The sequence below is a fragment of the Chionomys nivalis genome, chromosome 3 (genome assembly GCF_950005125.1).
Source record: "Chionomys nivalis chromosome 3, mChiNiv1.1, whole genome shotgun sequence".
Taxonomy (NCBI): Eukaryota; Metazoa; Chordata; class Mammalia; order Rodentia; family Cricetidae; genus Chionomys; species Chionomys nivalis.
The window spans coordinates 92302853-92316260 of record NC_080088.1 but is presented as its reverse complement, the minus strand read 5'-3'; the positions used below and the strand labels follow the sequence as shown (position 1 = coordinate 92316260).

Genomic DNA, 13408 nt, shown 5'->3' with positions numbered 1-13408 from the left:
GTCTCTGTGTGTGTGTGTGTATGTGTGTGTGTGTGTGTTGGCAGTGTCTTCCTCTACCACTGTGCCTTCATGCCTCGAGATACAGTTTCTTACTGCACTGGAAGCTTGCTGTTTCAGTGAGGCCCATCAGCCAGGAAGCTCCCAGGATCTACCTGTCCCCATCCTCCAGTACTGGGGTTGCTGGCATGTATAGCCATGTTTGACTTTTTCCCTGGGTGCTGGGTCTTTGAACTCAGGTCCTCAGCTTGCACAGCAAGTGCTCTTACCTACGGAGCCACTTTCCAGACCCCTTCTTCATCTCTTTCTAAACAAGCAAGCAAGCAAGCAAGCAAACAAAGTCTTACTATGTAGCTCAGGTTAACCTGGAACTCACCAGGTAGTGCAGGCTAGCTTCAAACCTGCAATATTTTTGCTGCAGCTCAGGGTTACACACCATCAAGTCTAGCACACAATGAGTTTTTCTAGAATTGCCTTCAATGTGTACGTGTGTGCACATGCTCTTCTGTCATAGTGTATGTATTGTGACCAGAAGACAACGGGTTCTCTCCTCCAACCTGTGGGTCCTGCCCACCCCACGGCCCCCAGCCTTCTGGCTGACCCCACACGTTGTGTTTTCTAAACCAACTGAGGACTGGAGGCCGAAGGCTTGGGGGGACTCATGCCATGCCACTGTTATTCAATCGAACATTTCCCCAGAACCAAATGCCCAACTACATGCAAATATCTTTTAAAAAGCGATTTCTTCTTCTAAGGCTTTAGTGAGTCACAAAGCCCTTTCTGGAGGTGACAAGAGAATTATCAGTGTCAATAAAACCCAGTTTTACTTCATACTAGTAATAATTCCCTAAATCTCAAGTGCTGCTGGCCCAGCAGACTAAGAATAGACAGTGCTGGTGTGGGGGCTCAACAGGGAAAGGGGCTTGTGGTTGAGCCCGACGACCTGATCTCTGGGGCTCACCGGGCAGAAGAAGAGGACTGACTCTCACAGGCTGTCTTCTGACCACTACACACAAACTGTGCTTTGTGCACCCCAAATTGTTTAATGAAAGAGAGACTCTAAGATCCCTCGAAGTTAAGCCAGCCAGTAGAAGCCCACCAAGCTCAGGTGGTCATCCCATCCCCCACTCCTGGGAGGACAAGCCCACATCTGTGTTCACCATGGGTGTCCAGATCAGCAAGCATCAGACCAAACAGGCCGTGAGGACACTCCATGACACCACGGTCAAAGTCAGCCTTGGCTAAGCATGCTGGGGAGGCGTCTTTGTGACTGTTCTGTTGGCGTGAGGAGACAGCATGTCCAAGTCCACTTATAAATGGAGACATTTCACTGGGGGCCTGCTTATGGTTTCAGAGGGTGAGTCCACAATCACGGCAGAGAACATGGCGGCAGGCAGGTATGGCCCTGGAGCAATAGCCGAGAACTTAAAGATCTGGTCTAAAAGATGGAGGCAGAGAGACAGGCTGTGCCCAGCATGAGCTTTTGAAATCTCAAAGCCTACTCCCAGGGAGGTATACACTTTCTCCAACAAGGCCACACTTCCTAATCCTTCCCAAAGAGCCTACCAACTGGGCACCAACCATTCAAATATATGAGCCTATGGAGGCCATTTTCATCCAATCCACCACAGAAGGTACTGACTGACTTAGAGTAGGGTGCTCAGAACATTGCTAGCAGAACTGGACTTAACGAAGCTGGATCTAGCTGTCTAACTCAAGTATGCTTTGTGTTTTGCTTTGTTTTGTTTTCAGTGCTGAGAATTAAACCTAGAGCCTCACATGGGCTGGGTAGGAACATTACCACTGAGCTATTCCCAGCTCAGTACACATCTTTTCACCACATAGTCATGCTTACCAGTGGTAGAATGGAAAAAATATAGTGAATATGTAGTATGTGCTGACCAGCCTCAGCAAGACCCAACCTGGAGGAGTTCCCCAGACCTTCCGCATAAAGGAGGCCAGAGAGGGGTCGATCCTGTGTGACTGCATTGGTGTGAAGGTAGGGCAGGGGAAGCAAGGCTTATGGAACAATATGGGGAGAGTTCGCCTTGGGGCTGGCTGTCAGGAGGCCTTGTGAGAGGCACCCTGGGTGTCTGTGGATGGCCCATGCCTAAGATTGGCTCCACGGGTGTACATGAAATCTCTCTTGTCCTAGATTTTCTACAGCTGCCCAAAATCTCTATGTGCAGAGGACATGAAAATAGAAGTGAAACCACCTAGGGGAACGAGGTGGGGGAGGGGAGCGGCAGGGGAGAGGGAGGGGTAGGGATGTGCTCAAAAGACACTTTTTTGGGGTATGAAAATTGCCTTGTGTAGCCCAGTCTAAGGAAACAAACCGAGCTTATCGAGCTGTGTGTGTAAGACTGGATGGGACAGTGTGTGTGCTATCATAATGAAATCAAAGCCTGAGCCCAGGAGACTCAGGGAGAGTGTCTACTGAGCAATGCTGAGGCTCTGAGTTCAAATCTACAGTGCCCACATAATCGCTGGGTGTGGTCATATGCTTGTCTGTGATTCCAGTACTGTGTGGGGTGGGGTGGAGACAGGTGGATAACTGGGGTTTGCTGCCTGTTGGCCTGGTTGCTGGATGATGGAACAGGACACTTGAAATCCTCTTCTGACTTCACATATCTGTGCACGCTTGCACATCCATGTGCATATATACATGTATGTACAAAAATAATCAGAAAAGAAGTGATGCCAGGCCTGGTGTGGTGGCGCATGTCTTTAAACCTAGCAGAAGGCAGAGGCGGGAGGATCTCTGTGACTTTGGGGACCGGCATGGTCTTCACAGCAAGCTCCAGGCTAGCCAGAGCTATATATATATATATGTGTGTGTGTGTGTGTATGTGTGTATACATATATATATACATATACACACACATATATATATGTATATATATATATATATATATATATATATATATATATATATATATAGTGAGACCCTGTCTCAAAATAAATAAAGAAATGGCAGATGGAGAGATGGCTCTGTGATTAAAGGCTCTGATCTAGAATCAATTCCTAGCACCCATGTGGGGGCTCACAACCATCCGCAACTTCAGTTCCACGAGATTCTATGTCCTCTTCTGGCCTCTGTGGGCACCAGGCACAGAGGTGGTACATAGACATACATGCAAGCAAAATACCCAAACATATTAACAACAACAGCAACAGCAATAGTGTAGTGGTGGCTTGAAAAAAATGATCCCCAAAGATAGTGGCACTATTAGGAGGTTTGGCCTTGTTGGAGGAAGTGTGTCATTGTGGGAGCAAGCTTTGAGAGCTCTTGGTCTATTTCCTGAAGCTTCCCTCAGTGTGATAGTCTGTTGACTTTCTACAAGATGTAGGGTTCTCAGCTCTGGCACCACATCACGCCTGCCTCCATAATGGACGGAACCTCTGAAACTGTAAGTGAGTCACCCCAATTAAATAATTTTTTTTTTTTTGCCAAAGTTGCCGTGGTCACGGTGTCTCTTCACAGCAATAGAAACTCTAACTAAAATTATAATAATAATAATAACTACTGAAGTAAAATGAAGGTTTTCCCCCACTGGTGAGCCCTAGTTTTACATCCCAACAGAGACCACAGCCCGGGGGTTCTCACGCTGTTGACATGGTGGGACAAAGCTGGAATGAGTACTCAGCACTGAAGGAAATGCTCTTAGGTCTTGGTGAGTTGGAATCCCCGAAAGCTAGAACCCAACTCATGGCTTTAAAAAAGTTTCAGACAAGGACTGGGGGCAGGAACATGCCCCCAGCATGTTCTCTCAGCAAAGCTTGTTGTGCAAGCATGAGGACCTGAGTTCAATCCCCAGCACAGACATGAAAGGTGGTCATGTGGGTGCATGTTTGCAACTCCTGCACTGGGTGGAGACACGAGGATTCCTGGGTTTCACGGGCCAGCCAGGCCAGCCTAATCAATGAGCCGCAGGCTGCTGAGACCTTGTCCCCCAAACAGACTGGAGATCTCCTGGGAACAACATCTGAGGCTGACCTTTGATCTCTATATGCATACACATGTACATGTATGCACATACATACACTACACATACAAACATGCACATGCATATACACGTGCGCACATTTATGCATGCACTATACATACATGTACACATGCATAGGTGCACACATGCATGCATATATATGGATATGCAGGCACACATGCATATACGCATGCAGGTACATGTGCCTATATACATACTTGTACACACATGTATACACAGAAACACATGTATACACACATATATACAAACACACATACATTTTGGGTAAAAGAAAAGGATCCGAGATAATGTTTTCAATCCTCAAACTTCCTACCCAACCCCAGAGGTTCTGCCATAAGTAGAATCCCACAAATACTTTAGCGTTGTCTTCCACCCACTGATCAAATAAGGTTCTCATCAATGCCCTCAATAGCATCCATTGTGCGGCTGGTCCTACCCTGTAATAAACTGCAGCTGCATGAATGTCTGGGTGCACAGATCTTTGCATGCTTGTGCAAGTACATCTGTGAGGTAGTGGTTCACAAGTAGAATTCTTGAGTTGTGAGTTTTATTCATTTACACGCTGATATATAATGTCAACAGTATGTGAAGCTGCCGGACCCCTTTCCCATTTGCCCTGATTGGGTTTCACCAAGCCTTCTCCTCTTTCCTCTACTCCCCTCCCCTTTCTCTTTCTCTCCTAATCTGTGTGTGCACACATGAGTGTGTATGCACACTCACCCATATACACGCCTGTGGTGATCAAACATTGACTTTGGGGGTCTTACTCAGTAGTTCTCCATCTGATATTTTGAGACAGTCTCTCACTGAACGCTAATAGTCTAGACTGGATAACTCCTGCTGTCTCAGATTCCCTACCCAGAGCTGGCAGGCTAAAAAAGCCTGCCACAGCACTCAGTGCTCGCCTGAGTCCTAGGGATCTGGACCCAGGACCTCACATCTGTGCAGCAAGCTCTCTACCCACCGAGCTACAATCTCCTCGACCCTCTTCCCCAATTTGTTATGCAACCCAGGTTGAACTTTCCATCCTCCTCAGTGTCCCAGCATCACGGCCAGGTATCTTCCCCGCCTCCCTTTTCCCCATCAAACGGTTTTGAGTGTTTCTAGTCCACTGTTCTCCCTCAGTGTCATTCCTCGTGGATTCATGGTAACCCATGTTGATTGCTCTGCCTGTTTTCTGTTTGTTTGTCTCCTTTGTCACTTCCCCCACAGGGTTGAACTCTCTTCCTCTGGAGTAGGTGAAGTTCCACCCAGGTCTATCCTGTGCCACCCACACAGTCATCCTGTCTGTGGCCTAGAGCTGAGTCACTTTGAAAGGGACAAACTAGCTCACACATCCTAAAAGAATTTTTATTTGTACCCTTCAGGATAAAATTAGCAGGTTCCAATGTCTACTGATTTACAGGTGCTCTTTATATATCAGGGAAAGACTCTCCGCCTTCCCTACGGCTTTGCACTTTTAAAGTGGTTCTGCCTCACATCCTCATAATAATTAAGGCAAAGGAAAACGTGAAATATGTGCCCTGAAGCTCTGTGACACACTGGCTTCACGTGCAACCACTATCTGTGTTAATTTAAGGATGGTACCTTTACTTTTTTAAGATTAATTTTAGACAGACAGGGTTTCACTAAGTTGCCCAGATTGTTTGAACTCACTGTAGCCCTTGTTGGACTTGATCTTGCCGTCTTCCGGACTCAGCCTTCTGAGTAGCTGGGACGACAGACCTGCACTCCAAGTCATTTAGGGAACAGTGTGTTTGTGTATGTGTGCTTTTGTTTTTACTTTTTAAATTCACTAGGAAGCCAGAAAGATAATCTTGACCATTACCATAAGGAATTATACCATTTACATCATTGTCCACCTCTGCTCAGGGCCTCTCATTGACCTACAGTTTATCAGTTCAGCCATGGCTGGCCTGCAAGCCCAGGGATCCGCCTGTCTCTGCACCCCCAGCTCTGAGATTAAAACTACAGGCTAACATGTCCTGAATTTTTATGTAAGTGTTATGGATAGAACTCTGGACCTCATGCTTGTAAAGCAAATGCTTTATTGAGCCATTTCCCTAGGCTGGGAGGGTATTCTTTTGCATCAAGGCTTACTTATTTTCATTTTATAAGAGTTTTACTTTCATGTATGCATAGGCAACATGTGTGCACCCAGTACCCACAGAGGCCAGAAAGAATGCCAGGTATGGTGGAACTGGAGTTAGACACGGTTGTGAGCCGCTGTGAGGGTTCTGGGAACCAAACCCAGGTCCTCTGCAAGGGCAACAAGCCTTCAACTACGAAGACATCTCTGCAGTCCCAAGGATGATGTTTATACGTGACACTTTGCTGAGGTCCCACAGCTCATAGGGAGCGAAGCTGGGACAGTAGGCTCTCCATCTGGCTCCAAGTTTCTAGATCTTCTCGTAAAGCATCTTGCTTCCTAACAGTGAGGTCACTCCTACGAGTGGCAGTGCCCAGAGAAAGTAAGAGTTCCAGCAGGTGCTGGCTTCATTCCCTCTAGGTGTGAGGGTGCAGGGAAGAGCGTGGGTTCTTCACTCTGCTGTCTGCATACTCCTCAGTGAGAGAGGCAGGAAGGAGGATGCTATTCTAACGTAAACGTGGGGGTAGTGTCGAAATGAAGTTCTCATACCCTTCTCTTGCTCATTCTGCCCGGAGCATCATCCAGCCAGGAATGGGTGTGGACCCTTGCAGTGCAGCAGCTGTAGTGGTGATAGGAGGAGGAGCCAAAGGCGGGAAGGGCGAGCGATTGCCAGGCAGCAGGACCTGGTGGTGAGCTTTTATTACTCCTGGCACTGGGCCTCGGCCACCCATTACACAAACCTGAGAGGGACCGTTATAAACTATGAGCCCTTGAGCAAATCACTGTCTGAAAGGTTGCCTTTCTGAAAACAGTGACCCATTAAAATCACTGGGCCAGAGAGCAGGGTCCCTAAAGGGAAGTATGGGACTCTGTATGGGCTGTGCTCTGCATTGGCGGTTTATAAGAACTGTGCTCTTCCCACGTGGCCTGGCTGGATGAAGAGAATGGCACCTGGGAATCTGTTCCTTGTAATTTTTATGTGGAGTTAAGGATGTGTTCCCTGTGGTAGAGAACCTGAGAAAGGGCCCCCAGTAAGGATCTGGGGGTGTGGCTCAATGGTAGAGCACCTGCCTAGAATCCCCCAGTGAAGGGCTGGGGTGTGGCTCAGTGGTAGAGCCCCTGCCTAGAATCCTCCAGTAAGGGGCTGGAGACATGGCTTAGTGATAGAGCTCTTGTCTAACTTGAGTGATTCCCTGGCTTCAGTCTCTAGCATTGCAAAAAATCCAAGCAAAACCCTGTCATTTTTCTTCAACAGAAAGCATTTTTTGAGAGGCTCCTTTGAAAGCTGTTTTTTTGCCTTTCTTTTCATTCCCAGATTTCAATCAATCCTAGCATTTTCCAGCTGGCTTGAGCCATGCAGCCACACAAGTGAGAGCAGTTTATTCCCAGGGTAGATTTCCTGGGCATGACTCCTGATTTCTTTTAATGCCCACAAGCGTCCTATATGACTGGGACTGTAAAGAGGGAAACTGAGGCTGACGAAGCCTGGGCGAGATAACCTACCCAGCTGGGCTACCGTGGGAGCAGTCAGATGCTGTGCCTCCAAACTGACCTCCAACTTTAACCTTGGATGGTGCCCGGGGCTTGGTTATTAATAGCAAAGGCAGTGAGTGGCAGGCCCATCTTCCCTTTTAATTTTTTAAAAAAGGATTTATTTCAAATACAGACATTTGTATGTCTGTGTATGGCTATTCACAGGTAAGTGCAGTGCCCATGGAGGCCGGAAGAGGGCGTTGTATCTCTTGGAGCTGTAAGCTGGGATGTGACTGCTAGACAATGAACACAGGTCCTCTGCAAGAGCAGTACTTGCTCTTGACCATCGAGCCATGTCTCCAGCCCCAGGACATCTTCCATAATTGTCCCTAATATCACAGAGCAGTGGTTCTCAACTTTCCCAATGATGTGACCTTTTAATACAGTGTCTCATGTTGTGGTGACCCTCTCCCTCCCAACCATATAATTGTTTTCATTGCTATTTCTTAACCATAATTTTGTTACTGTTGTGAATCATAAGGTAAATGTCTGTTTCAAAGGTCTTAGGTGATTCCTGGGAAAGGGTCGTTTGACCCCAAAGGGGTCACCACCAAACAGACTGAGAACTGTATGGAGGATGCTGAAGTCAGCAAGGTTGGTACCCTGGGTCTACTAGAGAGTGACATCACAGAGCTCAACAGGCTGGTCCCATGGCCTTTCAACCAATCCAGACCCTAGACCCTGAAGAGGGAACACTGGCCCAACCGCCCTCTCCTCTTGATCCTATGTATGTATTTTAATTCAAATATCATAGGTCTGACTTTGCAGAACAGCAAGCCAAGCTATGGTCTGAGCAGGGGACTGCCTGGGAAACTGGCCCTTATAAGACATAACAATGCCCCATCTTTATGACCTTCAAAGCAGAGAGAAGCAAGATCAGGTTTTTTGTTTTGTTTTGTTTTTAATATACTGAGGAAGCTGGGCCTGGTAGCGAAAGCCTATTCTATCCTCCCAGATACTCTGGAGGCTGAGGCAGGAGAATGGCAGGATGAAAGCCAGCCTAGGCTACAAAATGAATTCAAAGAATTCAAAGAGCTGGCCTGGATAGGTGAGACTTTGTCAGACACACACAGACAGACAGACAGACATAGACACACACACACATACACACACACATGCACACACACACACGCATATGTGCAGAGAGACAGAGACAGAGATAGAGAGAGGAAAATTAAAGTCTGGTTGAGGATAAGCTCAAGGGTAGAGCACCTGCCTAGAATCCCCCAGTGAGGGGCTGGGGTGTGGCTCAGTGGTAGAGCACCTGCCTAGAATCCCCCAGTGAGGGGCTGGGGTGTGGCTCAGTGGTAGAGCCCCTGACTAGAATCCCCCAGTGAGGGGCTGAGGCATAAGTCAGCAATGGACCCTCATCCCACCTGTCCTCAAAACGCAGACCCAGAGCCCCATGAAAACAATCCCTAATAGGAGAGATGCTGCAAATCTGCATAGCAAAGTGGAGATCATGTCTGAGCATCATCAGCCTGCCTCAGCCTGGGATCCTTACTGACCCCTGCAGTGTCTCCCATACTCTTCCTTAAGTTCTTTGTCATCAGCGCATTCTGCCTGCAAGACAGACATCTCAGGGCAAGCAGCCTCATGGTTCACCTTCCTTCTGTGGCCCCCATGTGTCAAGCACAGAGCCACCCAGGAAGTATTCCCTGGTTGACTAAGACAAAAGCATTGGCATCCTCATGCGAGAGTTTGGTCTCTCTAGGCTTTCTCTGAATAGCCCAGGCTAGCCCAGAACTCCCAGGTCTCCACCCTCAGCACCCAGAGCTCCTGGCAACCTTGCCATTTGCCTACAGGTCTTTGTTCTAACGATTTTCCTTTTCGGTCACAGGAGGATCGTTCTTGTGCAGGCTCGAAGCTGTGGGGGTGGTGACTTACTAGCCTGCCTTTCTGATAGGTCGCTATTAGAATCTGTACAGGTGCAGGCCATTTCCCTGTGATGTCGCAAGGCTGAGCACTGCTGGCTTTACCCTGGACGCGCCCATCGCAGGCCCAGGGGATCTATTTCTGCTTCTGAGATGCCCTGGGGCTGAAGACAGCTGGAATCCCGGGAAGCACCAGGGTGAAGAAGCCCTGGGGTTAAATTCCTGTCCCTAGGCTCACTGATTTACTGCCTGAGATTTCCAGCACGGGGACGCATGAGAAGGTACTGAATAAATGTTGGGTGAAGGACCCCCGCCCCCACTTTCTAGTAGGTCATACCTTCCAGAAAAGTCATAAATGTCAAAAAAAATTTTTTTTCAAACTACAAATCCAAATGACTGGTCATATGGAGATCGATGCTGAGCTGGCTGCCCCTTGCTAAGACAGTGACAGGAAGTGCAGCCTTAGGCAATAGTCCTTAGCCATCCCCCAAGGCATAAATACAGCCTCGCGATGTGTCACTCTCTCTTGAATACAGAACCTCTACAGTACAAAACTCTTCAAACTCCCCATCGAGCATAGAGAGGTGACTTTAAGCATTAGGTCATTGGTCCCCAAATATCCACGCCTTGGCACCTCTCTTTGGAAAGCAAGGAGGACCACCTTCTCAAGAGCCCCTGAGTTAGGCTCTCTTGTGTGCTGCAAACATCCAGCCATTCAGGTGCCAGCCAAGTTCTACTCCAGCCTCTGCGGCAGGTGCATTGGGTGGGGGTGGGGGAGTGGAGGGGTGGATGGGGTGGAGGGGTGGCTCAGCGGGAGGAAGCATGGCGGCGGGGGGTGGGGGTGGTGGCGGGGTAGGGGGGTAGGGCTACGTTCATTCCCAAAACCCTTAGGGAGGGCTAGGGGAGGAGAGAGAAAGATAGGGGAGGGAACTAAAGAATGGAATCCTTACCACCCCAGGAGACCACCTACCTGCCCCACTGCCTCTAGAGCACAGCTGGTGTCCCCAAAGTAACCCTCTTCGCGTCCTCCTCTCTCCCCAGCCCTGATGCACATACCTGGGGCGCTCATGCTTCTCAGACTCCGGGTACTTCCTTCACGCAGACCTCCAGTTTCCTCCAGCGCTGGGCTCCGGCCTCCAGCGTGCACCCGTCTGAGGCGGCCACCTTCCCTGGGCCTTAGAGACCCGTAGGGATGCCAGGGGCCAGGGTTCCCGAGATCAGAGGACTCAAAAAGAGGGCATAGGGAAGAGAGAGAGAGAGAGACAGAGACACAGAGAGAGAAGAGATAGGAGACAGAGAGAAAGTGTGTCATAGGCTGGTAGGGGCGGGGAAGAAAAATGCAAAACCCGACAGGAAATGAGACTTGAAAAAAAATGCAGAAGGTTAGAAAAGGAGATAAGAAAGGGGGAGGGGCTGAGTTTGAGCCTGAGGCTTGGGAGACCTGGCTGTAATGAGGTAAGGGATGAATGGGTCTCAGGTGCTGGCCCTGGGTCAGAGGGAATGAGTGTTGAGTCCAAGGTGGCCAGGCCACCTACTTTAGATGGGGTGAAACTGAGCCAGCCTGAGCTGTCAACCACGGATTCCAGTGTGGGGTTGGGGGGAGCCCCCCTTTTTAAGGTTTTCTAGGGTAGTTTGGAATGGGGAGTCTTGTATTTCTTCACTGGGAGGGGTAATGTGAAGGATGTCAGTTGTTGCTACCATGGGAGACTGAAGTTTGGTCAGAAATGGAACCAGGAACCAGAAAGACAATGTCCCTAAAAAAAATATCTGGTACATGCTTCCGACACCGGGCTCGGAGAAATAGGCCTGCCTTGGGAGCAAACTTTTAGAAAAGTTAATCACGATTACTTTTTAAAATGTGGGGTGGGCGTGGGGTATGTTTGCGCTGGTTTTTAGAAGATGATGTCTGTGTTTGGCTTTATGAATCACTATCTGCCTTCTTTCTCGAGTCTCTCCCTGAGCCTGGAGCTGGGCTGGTGGACAGCAAACTCAGTGATACCAGTTTCCACCTCCACAGCACCAGGCTTGCAGACCTGGCCAAACCCGGCTTCCCGTGGGGGTTGCTTGGGATGTGAACTCGGCAAGAGCTCTTACCTGCTGAATCCTCTGGAAACCTTTGAATCTGTGAAGGAGAGCTTCCCCTCAGCCCCGAGCAAGGGGAGAAAGGACCACGCTTCAAGACAACTGAAGTGTATGTAGATGTGCACAGGGCACACGCACCAGGGTGACAACTTCTCACCAACTGAACAAAACGTGTAGTTCACACCCACATTGTGTCCCATCAAAACATGAGACTTCTATGTCTCTTCCATGCCCTGGTCCCCTTCCAGTCATGGTCGCACCTGGTAGCAGCCCCCACAGCCCCAGCTGAGACTAGTTTGCCCATTCAGGAGCAGTGTTCCTTTTTATTTTTAAATTGATGGAGACTTAATTCAGGGTCTCCTGTATAATGAGCAGACACTCTGCTGCTAAGCCCCACCCCAACCCCTCACTGGGGGATCCTAGGTAGGGGCTCTACCACTGAGCCACACCCCAGCTCCTCACTGGGGGATTATAGGCAGGGGCTTTACCACTGAGCCACACCCCAGCTCCTCACTGGGGGATTCTAGGCAGGGGCTCTACCTCTGAGTCACACCCAGCCCCTCACTGGGGGATTCTAGGCAGGGGCTCTAGTGCTGAGTTTCATCCTTAGGCTCCTGTTATAATAGTACTTTCTTGTCAAGATCACCAGCCCACAAATAATAGCATGAAGACTTATTAGTAATTATGAAAACTGGGCCTTAGCTTAGGCTTTCCCCGCTAACTAGTGCCTATAACTTAATTAACCTGTTTCTAGTAATCTGCCTTCTATCACGTGGCTTGGTTACCTTTCCTCGTGTCTGAGTGGCTCTGAGTCATTCCTCAACACCTGATCGTGGACTTCCCAGGACTGGAAGCAAGCCTAGGCTCCCCTTTGTCCTTCCCTCTTATTCAGTCTTCTGTTTCTGACATTTATGGATGGGTCTGGATGCAGGTGTAGCCCACTAAGACTTGGCTTCTCCCCACTCAAATCTTCTTAAAGATGTCAAACTTTGAGAGAGTGTAGAGGAATGATAGAATGCTCACCATGATTTTTCCACCACCTGATTCTATAATTGACATTTGGTGCATCATAATCTCTCCATCCATCAGTCTTCATTTTGGATATTTCATAACAGGTAACAGACACTGGTACGGTACCCTTTAAGTAGTCCATCCTGTATGTCACTGGTGAGAGAGCTGGGTTTGTCCTCATATTGGAGATTGGACTCAGAGCATCACATACATCAAGAAGCTACGGCCTTAGGCCTCCTTTTACTATTATTTTTTGAAATGAAGTTAATTTTTATATGTGTGTATATGTTTTGTTGTGTGTATTCTTGCACGTGTGTGTGCATGTGTGTGGAGGTCACTTGGGTGCTGGTTACTAAGTATTGTGCACTTTTGTTTTTTGAGACAGTGTCTGTCATTAACTTGGAATTCACCAGTTCAGCTAGGCTGGTTGGCTAACAAGCCCACGCTGCCACAGTCAGTTTAATTTAAAAACATGGGTTCTGGGAATGGAGCTTAAATCTTCATGCTATAAGGTAAGCATTTAGCCTATTGATGCCACGCAGCTCTACTCAGAGAATTTTTAAAGCTTACAATTTACATGTGGGTCTTTATATGTGAGTGTATGTGTGTGCATACACATAATTATTTGTATATGGTTTTAAAATACATTTATATTATTTAAAAATATATTTATTTGTAAGTACTATATACATTTAAATACATTATTTTAAAATTATGTGTATATGTTGCTATAAGTGTGTGTGTGTGTGGGTGGGTGTATACACATGTGCGTGTGTGTGTGTGTACGAGCATGCATGCATGCATGCGTGTGAGTG

The 13408-nt window shown here is 48.1% G+C and overlaps 1 protein-coding gene across 1 annotated transcript in view; it reads right to left on the bottom strand.

Annotated features, from left to right (window-relative positions):
• The window catches only part of Card11 (caspase recruitment domain family member 11), a 126981-nt gene extending 116239 nt beyond the window's left edge, over positions 1-10742 (bottom strand). The window contains exon 1 of the mRNA XM_057764869.1: positions 10557-10742. The gene's annotated coding sequence lies outside the window, so the exon portion shown is untranslated. The remainder of the gene's footprint in view (positions 1-10556) is intronic.
• Positions 10743-13408: the final 2666 nt, after the last annotated feature.